Raw genomic sequence first — 17500 nt, forward strand, 5'->3', positions numbered from 1 at the left:
GTGTGTGTGTGTGAGAGAGAGAGAGAGAGAGAGAGAGAGAGAGAGAGAATTGAGTGCCTATGTGGTAAGTAGCTTGCTTACTAACCACATGGTTCCGGGTTCAGTCCCACTGCGTGGCACCTTTGGCAAGTATCTTCTACTATAGCTTCGGGCTGACCAAAGCCTTGTGAGTGGATTTGGTAGACGGAAACTGAAAGAAGCCCGTCATATATATGTATATATGTATGTGTGTGTATATATTTGTGTGTCTGTATTTGTCCCTCCAACTTCGCTTGACAACCGTTGCTGGTGTGTTTACGTCCCCGTAACTTAGCGGTTCGGCAAAATGAGACCGATAGAATAAGTACTAGGCTTACAAAGAATAAGTACTGGGGGTCGATTTGCTCGACTAAAGGCGGTGCCCCAGTATGGCCGCAGTCAAATGACTGAAACAAGTAAAAGAGTAAAAGAGTAAGTCTGTTATATGGAACATTTGAGATCGCGCGAGGTTTAGATGTAAACAAATAAATGTACATATCAAGGGGAACAACTCTTGGATTTTTATCTCCCTTGTTTTAAACTAAAAATGTTATAAATATGGATTGTATGTGCACACACACAGAAGCTCACATAATCATTATTGCTGCACTATGCATTTTTAGTTCGTAGCGGGTGTAAGGTAGGTGGGAGGTCCCGCTTGAAATCTTGGAGTGTTAAATGTTGCTTATAACATGTAGTGGGAGAGAGTTTCATTCCTAATATCTAAAATATTCGCTTTTGATGTAATAATGTTTAATTTTTGTAGTGATGCAAAGCTCGCATTTGCTGCCCCATCCCTTGAATAAGTTTTTCATTACTAAGCATTAATTGCATGCATTATATGATTTTATGTATAGATATCACATGACTCCCCTCCTCATAAGATGAATGGTACTCCGTAATTATGAGTACACATCCAAAAAGGAGCAAAACGGCGCATAGTGCAGAGCGTGTGTGTACGTGTATGTGTACGTGTGTGTATATAAATGTGCATTTTGTATATTTATTCGGCTAAATATATGTGTATATATCTATGCGCGCGCGCGCGCGTTTTATTCTTTTCGTTCAGTCATTATTCTTTGTAAGCCTAGTACTTATTCTAGCGGTCTCTGTTGCTGAACCACTTAGCTACGGGAACGTAAACGCACCAACAACGGTTATCAAGCGATGTTGGGGGACATATACATACATACATACATACATTTGGGCTGCTCTTGAGTGGACACTTGAGATCCGAGCCATTGCTTTGAAAACCCGGAAAATACTAACAAGCACACATAATCTCCCCATAAACAGTGACGTAGGTGATCTCTACCTAAAACGAAAACAAGGCGGCAGAGGCTTAACATCAATCTAAAATGCCTTTGAATGTTATATCGCATCCTTTTGTCAACATCTTTTAACCACCAAGTGTGGAAATGCATAATTTGACCAAGTTTGCATACATGAGGCTGATAACATCATAAGACTTGGAAGGCAGGTCTTAGAGCAACATTCCTTGAGTGATAACCTAGAATACAACCCAAAGAAGTTGCACGACTCTACCGCAACCTATTATCAGATGAAAGGATTAGAATATATGAGCAGAAGACTATGCATAGATATGTTAGTAGAAAACTCTGAGATGATAGTAACATTGATCATCATGGAACTGCTGAGACCCCCTTCGGTCATGACTGACCATGGGATTGCCCCTAGAAAGCTACCCTCCCAGGCATAAGTCCGGTCAAGGTTGTTTATGGAAGACCAGCCGTCACCCATGCATACCAGCCTCCCCTCTCCACGCCACCAGTGTTATCCAAGGGAAAGGCAAAGGGGCCGATACAATTTGGCACCTGTGACGTCGCAACTCATTTCTACAACTGAGTGAACTTGAGCAACGTGAAATAAAGTGTCTTACTCAAGAACACAACATGCAGACCAGTCCGGGATTTGAACTCACAACCTCACGATCGTAAGCTCAATGCTCCAACCACTGAGCCATGCGGCTTCACCTCATGGACCAATAACCGGATTACTACCTCTCACTTTGAAGGGTATGCATATAATGACTTTTATTCTTTTGTTTCAGTGTTTTGGCTGCGGCCATGCTGGAGCACCATCTTTAGTTGAATAAATCCACCTCAGTACTTATTCTTTTGTAAGCCTAATTCTTATTCTATCGATCTCTTTTGTTGAACCGCTAAGGTACGGGGATGTAAACGCACCAACATCGGTTTTCAAGTGATGGTGGGGCGAGAAACACAGGCTCACAAATACATAATATACACATACATGTATACATACATATATATATATATATATATATATATATATATATATATATATATATATATATATACGGCGGGCTTCTTTCAGTTTCCGTCTACCAAATCCACTCACAAGGCTTTGGTGGGCCTGAGGCTATAATAGAAGACACTTGCCCAAGGTGCCACGCAGTGGGACTGAATCTGGGACCATGGGGTTGGGAAGCAAGCTTCTTACCACACATCTAGACGTATAAACAGTTTATTGCTCATAAATTAAAGCCAAATCTTATATGGACCCACAAGGCTCATACGGACCCACAAGGCTCATACGGACCCACAAGGCTCATACGGACCTCGGTTGATAACCACTGCTCAAGTACAAAGTTGAAATATCTCTTTAATGATCATTCCTTTTATAAATCCTGCAGAAGATCCATAACTGTGTAAACAATATCTGAATCATATAAAATCTAGCCAAGTAATCAATATTATCAATAACTCAGTCACGTGACCTGCTACTATTTCCGTCGAAGTTTTACTTTAAATCAGCGGTTCTCAGACTTAATTTGTTTCGGAAGTCTTGTATGGTTTTCCAAAATCGTAGAGTACTTAATTTTAAAAAGAGATTAAAAGAAACAAAAATAATTTTCAAGTGAGACTATTAAACCCTGGGAGAGGCATTATGCCGGTAATAAACACACGCACTGGTTCGGTCCTTTATTTATTTATAAACAGTATTTAGTTTTTTTTTTTTTTTTTGTTAAATCATGTCATTGCAGTCTTGCAATCTCTTCAGTAACCCGTCTCTCCACCTCCATTTATTTTGAATGTATGATTCAGCGTTGTTTTGAAATTGAAGTGGAGGAAGTGGAGGAAGTGGAGAGACGAGTTACTGAAGATATTGCAAGAGTGCAATGAAATGATTTAACAAAAAAAAAAAACAAAAAAAAATCCAAACGATAATCGCCAGGTGAAGTCCGCGGGGCTTACCCACCAGGGACAACGGATACAATGGGATCAGGAACCCAACCACCCACTGTCTTGGAAGGAACTCTGGTGCACTGACCAGGGAAGATTGTCCTTCTTCTTTTGTGCTGTCGGTGACCGTTTGCCAATCCTAAATAACCTTAACGGGGCATAAAAAGAAGAATCCCACTCGTTCCTACAATCAATGTGAACCACATTTTGACCGAAATCTTTAAGGAACTAGAGAAAAGCCGCTAAAAGTGGAGACAGGACAAGGTCCTTGCAGAAATCGCATGTGGACTATAACCTGCAAAGGGTTAAGGCTAACGAACAACAGCTATCGCCATCCAAAAGGCAACAAATTCCTAAAGGAAGACGGCAAGGCTCCCAAGACGAAAGCAATGGTATGGGAACTGTTTTCTATTTTGTGATCAGCCTCAGAGTAAGAGATGCAAGTGGTCCTGAAGGGCAGCCTTGTCTTTCCAGAGGAAATAGCGATAGCATCACTCCGACCAGACACGTTGCTGCACCCCAGGAGTACAGAACAATTAACTTTATGGAACACACAGAGTCCGAGAGGACAGACTCGATATTTCTCTCCAGCTAACAACAACAACAAATGTATATCAGGACCTGGTCGACGAGGCCCTTGTAAAGCGACGGCACGCAGCCGCGTTCCGATTGAAGTTGGCTGCCGTGGCTTTTCAGCGAAATCGGTGCACTATTTCTTGCAGAAAAGTGTGAAGTCCAGATAATCTAAGAACAAAGGGATAGGCATGGCAACTGAAACAAGCTATGGTTGATAAGAGACTGCAAGCGGAACCCTGCCGCACGTGAATATTCGCTGCCCAACTCAGGCGAATCGTAAAGACTAAGGAGTGAAACGCTTATGACCCTGAGACATCTGCTGACTATACAGAAAGGTTTCCGGTATTGCAATTGTTTAGAAAAGCTTGCATGCAAAACCTCTGAGTAGCTCCTGAAGTTTCTTCATGTGGCAAAGCATCTCTGATGTTTATTTCACTTTAGACACACGATCTGTAATAGATAAGGTCATGATAGAATGGTCATGGCTGGAACGCTTTCGACTATAGATCTGTTCACTTAGGATCACTCTGGAGCTTAACAACAACAGCAACAGCAACAATAAACTGCCTTTAATCAGAGCAAATCTGGAGTTAAACAACATTTCTAATGAGTCAGTTCCCGATTAATTGATGTGAAACAAGACACGTTACAATTGCCTGGCATTTGAGGGACACTTTTCATGCTTTTATCTGCTAGAAGTATTTTGCGCATAATCAAAATACCGTTCATTATTTACATTATTTACATTTAACGGATATTTGTCCTCATCTTGTTTGTTGTTAACACAACGTTTCGGCTGATATACCCTCTAAGCCTTCATCAGGTGTCTTGGGGAAATTTTGAACCTGGGTTCTCATTCCTAAGGTATTTTTTGATGTTATTATTATTATTATTCAGGTCACTGCCTGGAATCGAACTAGTAACATCGAAAAATACCTTAGGAATGAGAACCCAGGTTCGAAATTTCCCCAAGACACCCGATGAAGGCTGGAGGGTATATCAGCCGAAACGCTGTCTTAACATCAAACAAGATGAGGACAAATATCCGTCAAATGTAAATAATGTACTATAATTTCTCATCTCTTAAATATAGAGCTCTATCAAAATATTGTTATCAATCTAAAGTCGGAAATATATTGATTTATTAATGGGACATAACTGTTATAAAACAAATATCCATAATTATTTCCCTGTAAAATAGAAGTTTCCACCACTTCTTCGTTCCTTCTCACTCACTCACTCTGTCTCTCTCCCCTTCTCCCTCTGTTGTTACCTGTGCGGAGTGTTCGTGTGTATAAATGTATGTGTGTGTGTGTGTTCGTGTGTGCGTGTTCGTGTGTGCGCATGTGTGCGTTTAATGCGCATCTTTGTGTTCGTGTTAGTGTATGTGTGTATGTATACCCATCTGTGTGCGCACACGTGTGTAAGTGTATAAATGTATGTATGAATGTGTATGTTCGCCTCTGTGTGTGTGTGTGTGTGTGTGTGTGTGTGTGTGTGTGTGCGCGCACGAGCTTGCTTGCATGCATGCGTGCTTGTGTGTCCGTGCGAAGCAGAGAATTTGCTAATGGGACTTACCTCCCTTGGACTGTCTTAACTCAAGATGTAATTTTAAAGCCTTTCTCAGCTTGAAAAATATGGCGGACAATGTGTGAGTGCATCCGAGTGTGTGTAGAGGTGTAGCGCTGAAGGAGGAGAAAAAATATAAATCGTCAGTGGTTAGTTCCGTCTTTTCTATTCAGATTTTACAAGGAACATCTTTGCTTTTCATTCTTGCAGTTAAATACAGAGGCGTTAAATGGTGAAACGGTTTTGACCTCAAACCAATGCGAGATATTTTCCTCTCACACTTCATTATTGTTATTATTATTATTATTATTATTATTATTATTATTATTATTATTATTATTATTGCTTTGCACAGTTTTTAACGCTGGAGATGTACTATGGTGCCAACTGTTCACTACCAGTGAACTAAGGTAACACCTCTTATTTTTCGAGCACCTTCCGGAGTATTCGAGTGGTTCCAGGCAGTACTGTTTTCTGCAAGTGCTCCACCCTTATTGCAGCCCCAATTTGTTCCATGTACTTCTCAAGATTTCTACTCACTGTTCCCAGGGCTTCGACAATTATTGTTACCACTACCACCTTTTTCATCGACCACAACTGCTTTACCTCCCAAGCTAACCTGCCATATCTATCGACTATTATTATTATTATTATTATTATTATTATTATTGAGAGAGAGAGAGAGAGCAGTGCATGCCATCAAAGTGACACTGGGGTAAAATATACGAAGCCCATTATACCCATCATGATGCTCCCCCACTACCTCTGCTCATTTGCTCTCATTTAAATCTACCATAAATACTCCCTGTGATCGCTTGGATAGGAGACGGTAATATTTTGTTTAGATCTATATTGTGTTTATATTGTATAGCCATCTGTGTGGCTAAGAAGTTCGCTTTGCAACCACGTGATTTTGGAGGTCCAGTCCCACTATGAGGTCAAGCGTCTTCTACCAACCAATGCTTTAAGAATGAATCTGGCGAACAAAAACTTTGAGGAAGCTTGTCGTACATGTGTATACATGTTTGTGTGTTTGTGTTTATCTACCTCACCGTTTCAAAACCTGTGTTGGTTTGACTACGGTCACTAACTTAGTGGTTCTGCCCCAAAAAGCCCGATAGAATCAGTGCCAAACTTAAAACATTAGTACTGAGGTCGATTTTACAGTTCTATATTTAAGAGATGAAGAATTATGTACATTATTTACATTATTTACAATTGATGGATATTTGTCCTTATCTTGATTGTTGTTAACACAACGTTTCGGCTGATATACCTTCCAGCCTTCATCAGGTGTCTTGGGGAAATTTCGAACCTGGGTTCTCATTTCTAAGGCATTTTTCGATCATCTAGGTATTTTTCGATCTTCTTCTTCTTCTTCTTCTTCTTCTTCTTCTTCTTCTTCTTCTTCTTCTTCTTCTTCTTCTTCTTCTTCTTCTTCTTCTTCTTCTTCTTCTTCTTCTTCTTCTTCTTATTATTATTATTATTATTATTATTATTATTATTATTATTATTATTATTACTCAGGTCACTGCCTGAAATGGAACTAAAAATATCGAAAAATACCTCAGGAATGAGAACCCAGGTTCGAAATTTCCCCAAGACACCTGATGAAGGCTGGAGGGTATATCAGCCGAAACGTTGTGTAAACAACTATCCGTCAAATGTAAATAATGAGGTCGATTTGTTCGACTAAACAATTCAAAGCGAAGCCCCAGCATGGTCGCAGTCCAGTGACTGGAACAAATAAAAGATAGCTCTAGAACAGTATCACTTGTAGTATTGATTTAACTACCGAAAAATGTTCATGCGAGTCATAAACTGAAAATGATGTCATATAATGTTATACGGCATTTCCTTCGTCTATACCAGTGGTTTCCAAACATTTTCGGGCTGCCACTCCTTTGACACCCAGGCCACATTCCTAGCACCCCCACTCAACTAACCATCACATATATAGAGCTCTTTCTGAAGCAAATCTAAAGCAACTGTATTTCACAAATAAAACTTAACCTAGGCGCAGGAGTGGCTGTGTGGTAAGTAGCTTGCTTACCAACCACATAGTTCCGGGTTGAGTCCTACTGCGTGGCGCCATGGGCAAGTATCTTCTACTATAGCCTCGGGCCGACCAAAACCTTGTGAGTGGATTTGGTAGACGGATTTGGTATATATATATATATATATATATATATATATATATATATATATATATAATAATAATAATACAAAGAATATATATACATGTATACACACATATATGTACATACTTACATCTACATGTGTATATACATGCATATCAGGGTACAGGACGTTAGAACAATAAACTACAGACAACGGAACGAACACATAGGAAAACGGAAAGCCCCTTGGAATATCCCTTCATCAGCTGTCTCTATTCTATCTAGACGTTTCGAAGACAAGACAGAACGTACTCTAGAATAGTCTCTTCCTGAGTAGTGGATCAACCCACTACACAGAGGATTCCAAGGTGGCAAACACAAACCAAGACAGGAAAAAATGGACAGTGAAAACAACATTCAAAAGCCGTACGGCCAAACGCAAATCTGAGGTAGAACGCTAGTAGTTCGTCTTGCCTTCACAGCGGCTGGAGTGAAAAGAAAGTTGACCACAGGTCACACGAGAGCAGAGAGGATGGTGGAGGGAGGAAGTGGAACAAGGAGGAAGGGACAGAAGCAGTGAAGTAGAGGCCAGGACAGAGGGGTAGATAGGAAGATAGAGGAAGACAGATATATATATATATATATATATATATATATATATATATGTGTGTGTGTGTGTGTGTGTGTGTGTGTGTGTGTGTGTGTGTGTGTCCTAACATCGCTTGACAACCGATGCTGGTGTGTTTACGTCCTCGTAACTTAGTGGTTCGGCAAAAGAGACTGATAGAGGAAGTACTAGGCTTACAAAGAATAAGTCATGGGGTCGATTTGCTCGACTAAAGGCGGTGCTCCAGCATGGCAACAGTCGAATGACTGAAACAAGTAAAAGAGTAAAAGTGTAATGAACCCATTATTTTGTTGTTTTTACATGAATCGCTCTCCCATTTATCGCTCCACTATAAAAGGCGGCGATCTGGCAGAACCGTTAGCACGCTGGACGAAATGATTAGCGATATTTCGCCTGTCGCAACGGTGTGAGTTCAAATTCCTCCGAGGTTGACTTTGCCTTTCATCCTTTCGGGGTCGGTAAATTAAGTACCAGATACGCACTGGAGTCGATGTAATTAATTATTCCCCTCCTCCAACCTTCAGGTTTTGTGTCTATAGTAGAAAGAAAGGATTATCGCTCCACTTTTTACATGTATCGCTACCCCATTATCACTCCACTTTTCTTCAATGCCCCCTTGGAACTTTGCGTTCGGCATAATATCTTAAAACATACCTGACGCTCTGAATTCAAGTGCCCCCGAGGCCCACTTTTCGGTCATCCTTTCGGGGTCGATAAAATAGAGTGATGAACAATTTGTGTCAATGTTATCTCCTAACCTTTTCCCCTAAAAATGGTTGGCCTTGCATCTCAATCAGAAACTATTGAAGCTCGCAGAATCATTAGTGCGCCGAACAATATGCCTTGCTGTATTTTTCCAACTCTTAATATTTTGAGTTCAAATCTTGTCGAGACTAACTTTGCCATTCATCTTTTCGGAGTTGATATAACAAAGTACCAGTTATGTATTGAGGTCGATAGTGTTGCCCAAACCCCTCTCTTCCAATTGCTGACCAAAGAGACGTGTTGGCCGAAACTTTAGCGTGTCGAACAAAATATCTTTCGATATTTTTTCCGACCCTTTACATAGCGAGTTCCAATCTTGCTGTAGTTAACTTTACTTTCAACCCTTTCAGGGTCGATAAAATAAAGTAAAATAAAGTCGAACCTTGCAATATGTTTTCCAAATCTTTTCATTCTTAGTCTAAATGCCATCGACGTCAATTTTTTCCCCTTTTTATCTTTTCGGGGTCGATATAATAAAGTATCAGTCAAGTACAAGGGTGGATGGTTTCGCTGAAACCCACTCCCATCAAAATTTCTGGCCTTGTGTCTAAATTGGAAATAGCTTCTATATTTAAGAGATGAGGAATTATTTACATTATTTATAATTCATGGATATTTGTCCTCATCTTGTTTATTATTAACACAACGTTTCGGCTGATATGCCCTCCAGCCTCCAGCTGCGCCTCCGTTGTGGGACGCTGGACCGACGGTCCAGTCGAGTGGCACGGGGTCTGGTTTGGTCCGGACCTCCAAACGGAAAAGAACTGGGAAAAGATAGCGAGTAGGGTGGCTAGTCTCGCACGGCAATGGGCCGAGAGGAAACTGTCCGTAAAAAGTCGGGCGGAGGTGGCGAACACGTACATCGGGTCCGTCATCTACTACTGCCTGACCGTCGTGCCTTGTCCCGTCCCTACCATCACCAAACTGGAACGAATTCTCTTCCGCTTCTTGTGGAAAGGAAGCGTTCCAATGGTCAAGCGATGCGTCTGCTGCCAACACCCGTTAAAAGGAGGGCTGAGCATGCCGTGGTTGATGATGCGCAGACACGCGTTGAGACTGCGACATCTCCGGCTCTACGTAGACGACGGTGAACAGATGTGGTCGCCGTTTGTGAGGCGCGCTTTTTCGCAGCTCGTCTCCAAGACTGAACTGCAGTCGTGGATCAAAAAGAGGCCGAGGAAGGGCAAATGGCACCGCGGGTGTCGCGTTACTCTCGAGCAACTATGCCGTCCCGGGTCGACCTTGAGCGACTGCAACACAACCAAAGCATTCTATAGGGGATTAGTGGAGGGGGGGGGTTACGACGACGATCTTGGGGCGAACCTGGCGGGTCAGGTATTCCTATACCTGACCCGCCTGCTCAAGACGACTTTCGGGCCGGAACCTATGGACAACTTCTAGAGATCCCTGGCCTGGCAGTGCTACCCATTCGGGATAAGCTCTACAGGCATGGCTCGAGAAACACGGGGCCGACATGCCCGAGATGCGGACAGAACGACGAAACCATTCTGCACGCACTCGTACAATGTCCAACCATTTCTGACGTGTGGGCTTATGTCGAACGACTGCTATCGCGTGTGGGACGAGTCAGTTTATCAGCCGAGTCTATCGTGAATATTCTTGCGCCTCCTTCCTTGAAACGGGATGGAAGATTCATTTTCATCTTACTTGTGGCTATGGCGAAAGAGTGTATATGGCGGACGCGTCTGAAAGGTCTAGAGACAAACACTTTCCTCTTTAGAGAATCTCTCATCAACTTTTTCAAGTATCACTTGAAGAGGAAGGTAAGAGTAGAGAGGGAAGTTCTGTCCACTGAATGCTTCAAGAAAAGATAGGGGAATGTAGCAAGGATTCCACGTGTGAATGACAGAGCCACCTTGAGCATAACACTATGAACCAGAAAAAAAAAGGAAAAAAGAGAGTCACTGTAATGTGTTTTCTGCATGACATTATTGGCTAAGTTTACCGTGGTCTTTTCCGTAGGCTTTTCTTCCCACAGGTAAACCTAATCTATTTTCCCCTTTACACTTTACATCATGACATTTCTGTGATACACGATCCCTATTGATCGTTTTTTAACGATCCCTTTTGATCGAAAATCTACCACCCCCTTTATTTATTTATTTTCTATTTATTTATTTTTTTTCCCTTCCTTCTCCTCAAAAGGAAAAGCTCTACTTTGTAACTTGTTCTCTCTGTGTTCAGCCCTGTGTAGCTAATAAAGAAACATATCTATCTATCTATCTATCTATCCATCTGTAAATATATATATATATATATATATATATATATATATATATATATATATATATATATATATATATATGAATAAAAATAAAAATAAAAATTAAAAAAATATACAAAAAAGGGTTTGTATGATCGTGTATAGAAGAATATATTATTTAAAAGAGTTCCAACTCTGTCTGTTTTTTATGTTTTATTTATATTCTTATAAAATTAATGTGGGATATAGAATATGGAATATATAATATAAATAGTAAAATGAAATGAAGTATTGATTGTCTTATTGAATATATGAAATATTGAGTATTAAATATAGAGAATTAAATATATATATATATATATATATATATATATATATATATATATATATATATATATATATATATATATATATACATATGCATATATATATATATATATATATATATATATATATACATATTAGAGTGGCACCTCGATGACGAGGGTTCCAGTTGATCCGATCGACGGGACAGGCTGCTCGTGAAATTAACGTGCAAGTGGCTGAGCACTCCACAGACACGTGTACCTTTAACGTAGTTCTCGGGGGGAGATTCAGCGTGACACAGAGTGTGACAAGGCTGGCGCTTCGAAGTACAGGTACAACAGAAACAGGAAGTAAGAGCGAGAGAAAGCTGTGGTGAAAGAGTACAGCAGGGTTCACCACAATCCCCTGCCGGTGCCTCGTGGGGTTTTAGGTGTTTTCGTTCAATAAACACACACAACGCCCGTCTGGGAATCGAAACCGCGATCCTACGACCGTGAGTGCGCTGCCCAAACCACTGGGCTATTGCACCTCACACACATACAACACACACACACACACACACACACATACATATATGTACATATATATGCTTACAATCCTGTAAATTATAATGGTATTTTTATATAAGCTTAAAGCTTATGGCAATCACCTTGCAATGACCAAGGAAAATAGTCTAATAACGGGGCATATAAGCCCTCAACAGATAAAAAATAAGCTTCCCTATCCGCGTGGGACTCGAACCCACATCTCTTTGTAACGCGACTAAGTGTGTTACCTTTACACCAGCGAACCAGCCTCCCTCCTTATAGGATTGCAAAATACGCCACCGTAAAACGAAACCATTCGCACCGAAAGCATATATAGAAAGCTTGTTTACATAAAAACAAATACGAACTAATATAGTTCTTAAATTTGAAAGAAAGCGGGAGGTCAATTCGCTGGTGTAAAAGTAATACACTTAGTCGCGTTAACAAAGGGATGTGGGTTCGAGTCCCACGCTAATAGAAAAGCGTTTTTTCTTTCGGTCGTGGGCTTATATGCCCCGTTGTTAGACTATTTTCCTTGGTCATTGCACGGTGATCGCTTTAAACTTATATTAAAAAAATACCATTGTTATTATTTACAGAATTGTAAAATACGGCACCGTATAACAAAACCATTCGCACCGAAAGCATATATATATACGTATATTATGCACTTTGTACATTCATTTGTAATTAAAGATTTATTATCGAGACATTGTGAAACAAGAAGGCTAGCAGCATTTAAAGAACAGAATAAGCAATGACTACTATTATTACTTGGAGGAGATGGTTGTACTCATTGTTTGAAAACACCTGCTACAGTGACTGCAGGGTCTGGATGAGCGAGTAGCAGAAGGTTGATTCAAAGCTAGTTTTACACTGAAGTGTAATCTTGGACATTGATCTTTTTTAAAAGTTATTTGCAAAACTGCGATATTCAATTGAAGAATAATCATCGCATTTTCTTCGAGGAATACTACTCGCAGACAATACATAATGGTTTAATTCAAACCTGGAAAACGCAGAACAAAAATATTTTCTGATTGACAATGGACGCTTTAAATGTGCTGACAATACATTGATGTTGTTTCACAACTTGTGACAAAGAATTTACTAGAGATCGATACACAGTCGTTTCCAAAAGCAGATATGACTAAACTTCCATGAATACAGTCTAACGTTCTATTAATACCTAATTTCATTGAATACGTAGGCCTGAAAGTTTAAAATTAGCTCTGTATTCGTAGAAGTCAGATATTTAAATTAAAGAACCTGCCATTATGTAACTTGTGTCAAAGTTCTACGTCGATATTTCATAATTGAGAAATCTAATTAGCAAAACTGTTTACAATTCGACATTATAATAACCTCAACAGTTTGTGTTTAGTTAGAGAAAGAAAGGCAGTTCTCGAGATACTGGTGGAAGATAATAAGTTATCTTCAGGCTGGAGTCTTGATCTGAATGCATACAACAGAGTGGACCCCACAAAAGGCACCCAGAGACCAGGTGGGGGTGTTAAGCCTAGTGGGATTAAGTCTTCTACCTTAGAATCCAGAACGCAAAATGCCAGAACAAATACTATTAGAATATTGTTAGAATATCTCCGATATTCTAACAATTTCACCAATTTGTCGAGATGAAATGGTACTTTATTTTCATCGAACCTGAAAGGAGGAAAATTGAAGGCGCGCGGTGGCTGAGGAGAGGGTTTCCCTCCCGATCGCTAGATCGTGGTTTCAGTTCCTGTACTAGGTGGTGTTTTGTGTTTTTGAGCAAAACTTTATTTCAAGTTATTCTAATCCACTCAGCTGTAAATGAGTATCCCTGCGAGGAACTGGTGTTCGGTCCTGGGGGAATGTTGTCACCGCAGCCATTTATGCACCATAGAAAGCAGGCAACCAGTCCTTTGAGTCCTAGAACTCGATACAGTGATGTCCAGGGGTTGGTGAAGAAGAAGAAGAAGAAGAAGAAGAAGAAGAAGAAGAAGAAGAAGAAGAAGAAGAAGAAGAAGAAAATGAAGAACAGGAAAAAGAGGAAGGACAGGAAGGAGAGGAAGAACCGGAAGAAGAGGAAAAAGGATAAAAAGAAGAAGAGGAAGAAGAAGAAGAAGAAGAAGAAGAGGAGAAAGAATAAGAGGGAGATGATAATGATGATGATGATGATAATAAACGGAAGAAAGGCAAAGCTAACTTCGGTGTGGTTTGAACCTAGAGCGCAGAGAACTTGAACGAATACTGCACAGCATTGTTTCCCAACACTGGAAGCTGCGTGTGGTTTTTATTAATCCTCATCTGAATATGTTCCAGCTTGTATGATCTTCAGATTTATTTTATCGAACACTAAAAACCATCCTGAGAATATCAAACCGACAGAAATTATAAATAATAATAATAATAATAATAATAATAAAAAGAAGACAAAAGCTTCACAGAGTCAATAATTCACCGTTCATATTTCAACAGCTTTAGCTTTAAAACCCGATTTTTTATTATTAATTTATTGTCGTACACTTTATGTTTCAATTATTAACTACATCATATTAATAAGAAAGTAATTACAGTTTCTTTTGTTATGTATATTATCTGGCAGATATGTTTTGTCTCGACTTTCATAACAGATATATTTTATTTCTTGGCATCGTTAGATCTCCCAGTATTGATGGAGTGATGCCAAGTGATCAGATACGAACACAGATTTTTGTGTCCTATAAGCACTCCACGCGCTCACTGAGGTGTATAGAGAGACCGTTTGCCGCATTTACTTTCATTGCCGCTGATTCTGTTGTTGTTAATTTGTCGCAGGTCAACTCATCGAAGTGACTTATGATCACTGTCTAGACGATCGATGAAACCAGTCAATTTAGCACTCACACACACACACACACAAACGCATACACATACGCATGCACATACATGCGCGCTCTTTCTCTCACACACGCACGCACACACACGCACGCACACACACGCACGCACATACACATGCTCTCTCTCTCACACGCACGTACACACATACACACACACGCACACACAAACACACACACATACACATAGGTTGAAGTTCACTACAGCTGTTTCAGACGTGTTCCTTATTGATACGAACAAAAGCAGAAAACATCGCGTTTTCTTCAGTGAATAAAGAGTAAAATTTCCCACAAAATAAAGCATAGCATAAGTTGACCCTACCAACCAGGTTACAGCTGGGAGGGCGAGTAGCGGAAGCTGATACAGAATATATACTCATGGTGTTACATCGATGAACTCGTTCATAGGACCAGAATAAGGGAAGGAAATAGAGGAGACAAGGAAGGAGAGAAGTGGAGAGAGAAGAGAAGGGAAAAAAGTAAACAAAACAGAAATCCCATCATTTAAAGGAATTTCCCGCCATTTCTTTTCCTTATTATGGTCCTACGAACGAGTTCATTAATCACCATGAATATGTATTCTGTAACGGCCTCTGTTCCTCACCCTCCCAGCCGTAACCTGGTTGGTAGAGTCAATTTGCGCTATGTTTTATTTTGTGAAAAATTTTAAAAGTTACATTTTACTTTTTATTCACGGTTTTATTTTCTTTGCACGATGTAACGGTTTGCTTATCAATAATAAAAAAATAAACGAGTCTGAAACAGCTGTAGTGAACCTGAATCCATCTGTGTTAATGTTTATTCTTCATCTAACTCGGAAACTTGCATGCGGTTGGAAGTGGAGCCTATACTCGATTGTGGAAAATATGCAGTAAGTATACCCCTCTGTGACTTTGAATACGCGTTGTGTATTCTGTCAGTACTTGTGTGCCTACCTGGAATGACAAATCCGTATTTTTTTTAGTGCACGTATATGTCAGTGCACGTTACAAGCACCGTGGTACGTTACCCACCGACTCTACCTTAGTGCTGTTACTATTTAAATACACCATTCAATCGGATCTGGAAAATTTTATTATATATAAACCGCCCCCCCCCCCACACACACACGCAGAGGACGGGTTTCTTTCAGTTTCTATCTGCCAAACCCCCTCACAAGGTTTTGGCCGATCCCCATGGAGCCACACTGAACCCGGAACCATCCGGTTGCGAAGCGAACTCAATACACAGTAACGCCTGCGCCAATACGTGCTTTCTTTAGTGGAGACTGCTAAAACAGAATACGAGAGAGGGATGGCTATTATTTCTAGCAACCACATAGACAACTCCTTGTTGGATTGCAGTGGCTGGTGTATTTAGAAGTCAGTGGTGGCGACAGTGGCTAGAGGCAGATTAAATCTAATTTTCTCCGTTTAATGTGATTATATTGTCGGTGTTTGAGATAGTGGCTGCTAGAAGCAGAGTGAATGTATCTTTAATGCTAGCTGGCTCAATGATAAATAGACTGTAGCCAGACTTCTAGACATATTTCTGCTAAATTAATATAATACTGACGGATCATGTACAACCATGTATGTATTTCCATAGCAATCGGTTTTCATACGCATACTTAAGCAGTATATATGTCTATATGTGTGTGTGTGTGTGTGCACGTGTGCTGCTCGGTGCGTGTACGAATTTATATATATATATATATATATATATATATATATATATATATATGTGTGTGTGTGTGTGTGTGTGTGTGTGTGTGTGTGTGTGTGTGTGTGTGTATACGTGTATATAATGCATACATTTATGTATGTGTATAAATGTGTGTGTAAATGTGCGGGCCACACACACATACATACATGCTCACGCACTCACATACACATGCACATATACATACATCCGTATATTTATAAGTATATAAATATATACATGTACACACACAAATATAATTACACGTATGCACGAAGACACATACACATGCATATAAACATACATCATACATCATATATGTGTGTGTGTATGTATGTATGTATGTATGTATGTATTTATCTAATATATTTGCACACATATTTAACATGTATAACTAGACGATGTACATAAGCATACACTATAGTACATATATAAACATGTATTTCGTATCTATCGTTCTAAATGTAGGTTCTTGTATGTGAGTACGCTTGTGAGCACATACGTACACACATACATACAGGCACACATACATGCATACATACGTACATACATATATACGTGCATACATACATACATGCATGCACATACACATGCATACATACGCACATGCATACATAAGCACTTACACACGTGCATATATACATGCATACATATGTACATACATACATACACACATACATACACATACACATACGTACATGCACACATACATACGTACATGCACACATAAGCACATACATACATCCATATATACGTGCATACATACATACATGCATATATATATATGCATATGTATATATATATATATATATATATATATATATATATATATATATATGTATATATATTTATATATATGTATATATCTATATCTATCTATCTATCTATCTATCTATCTATCTATCTATCTATCTATCTATCTATATATATATATATATATATATATATATATATATATATATATATATATATATATATATATATATATATATATATATATAT

Source organism: Octopus bimaculoides, chromosome 4, assembly GCF_046866305.1.
Source record: "Octopus bimaculoides isolate indiv1 chromosome 4, ASM4686630v1, whole genome shotgun sequence".
Classification (NCBI taxonomy): domain Eukaryota; kingdom Metazoa; phylum Mollusca; class Cephalopoda; order Octopoda; family Octopodidae; genus Octopus; species Octopus bimaculoides.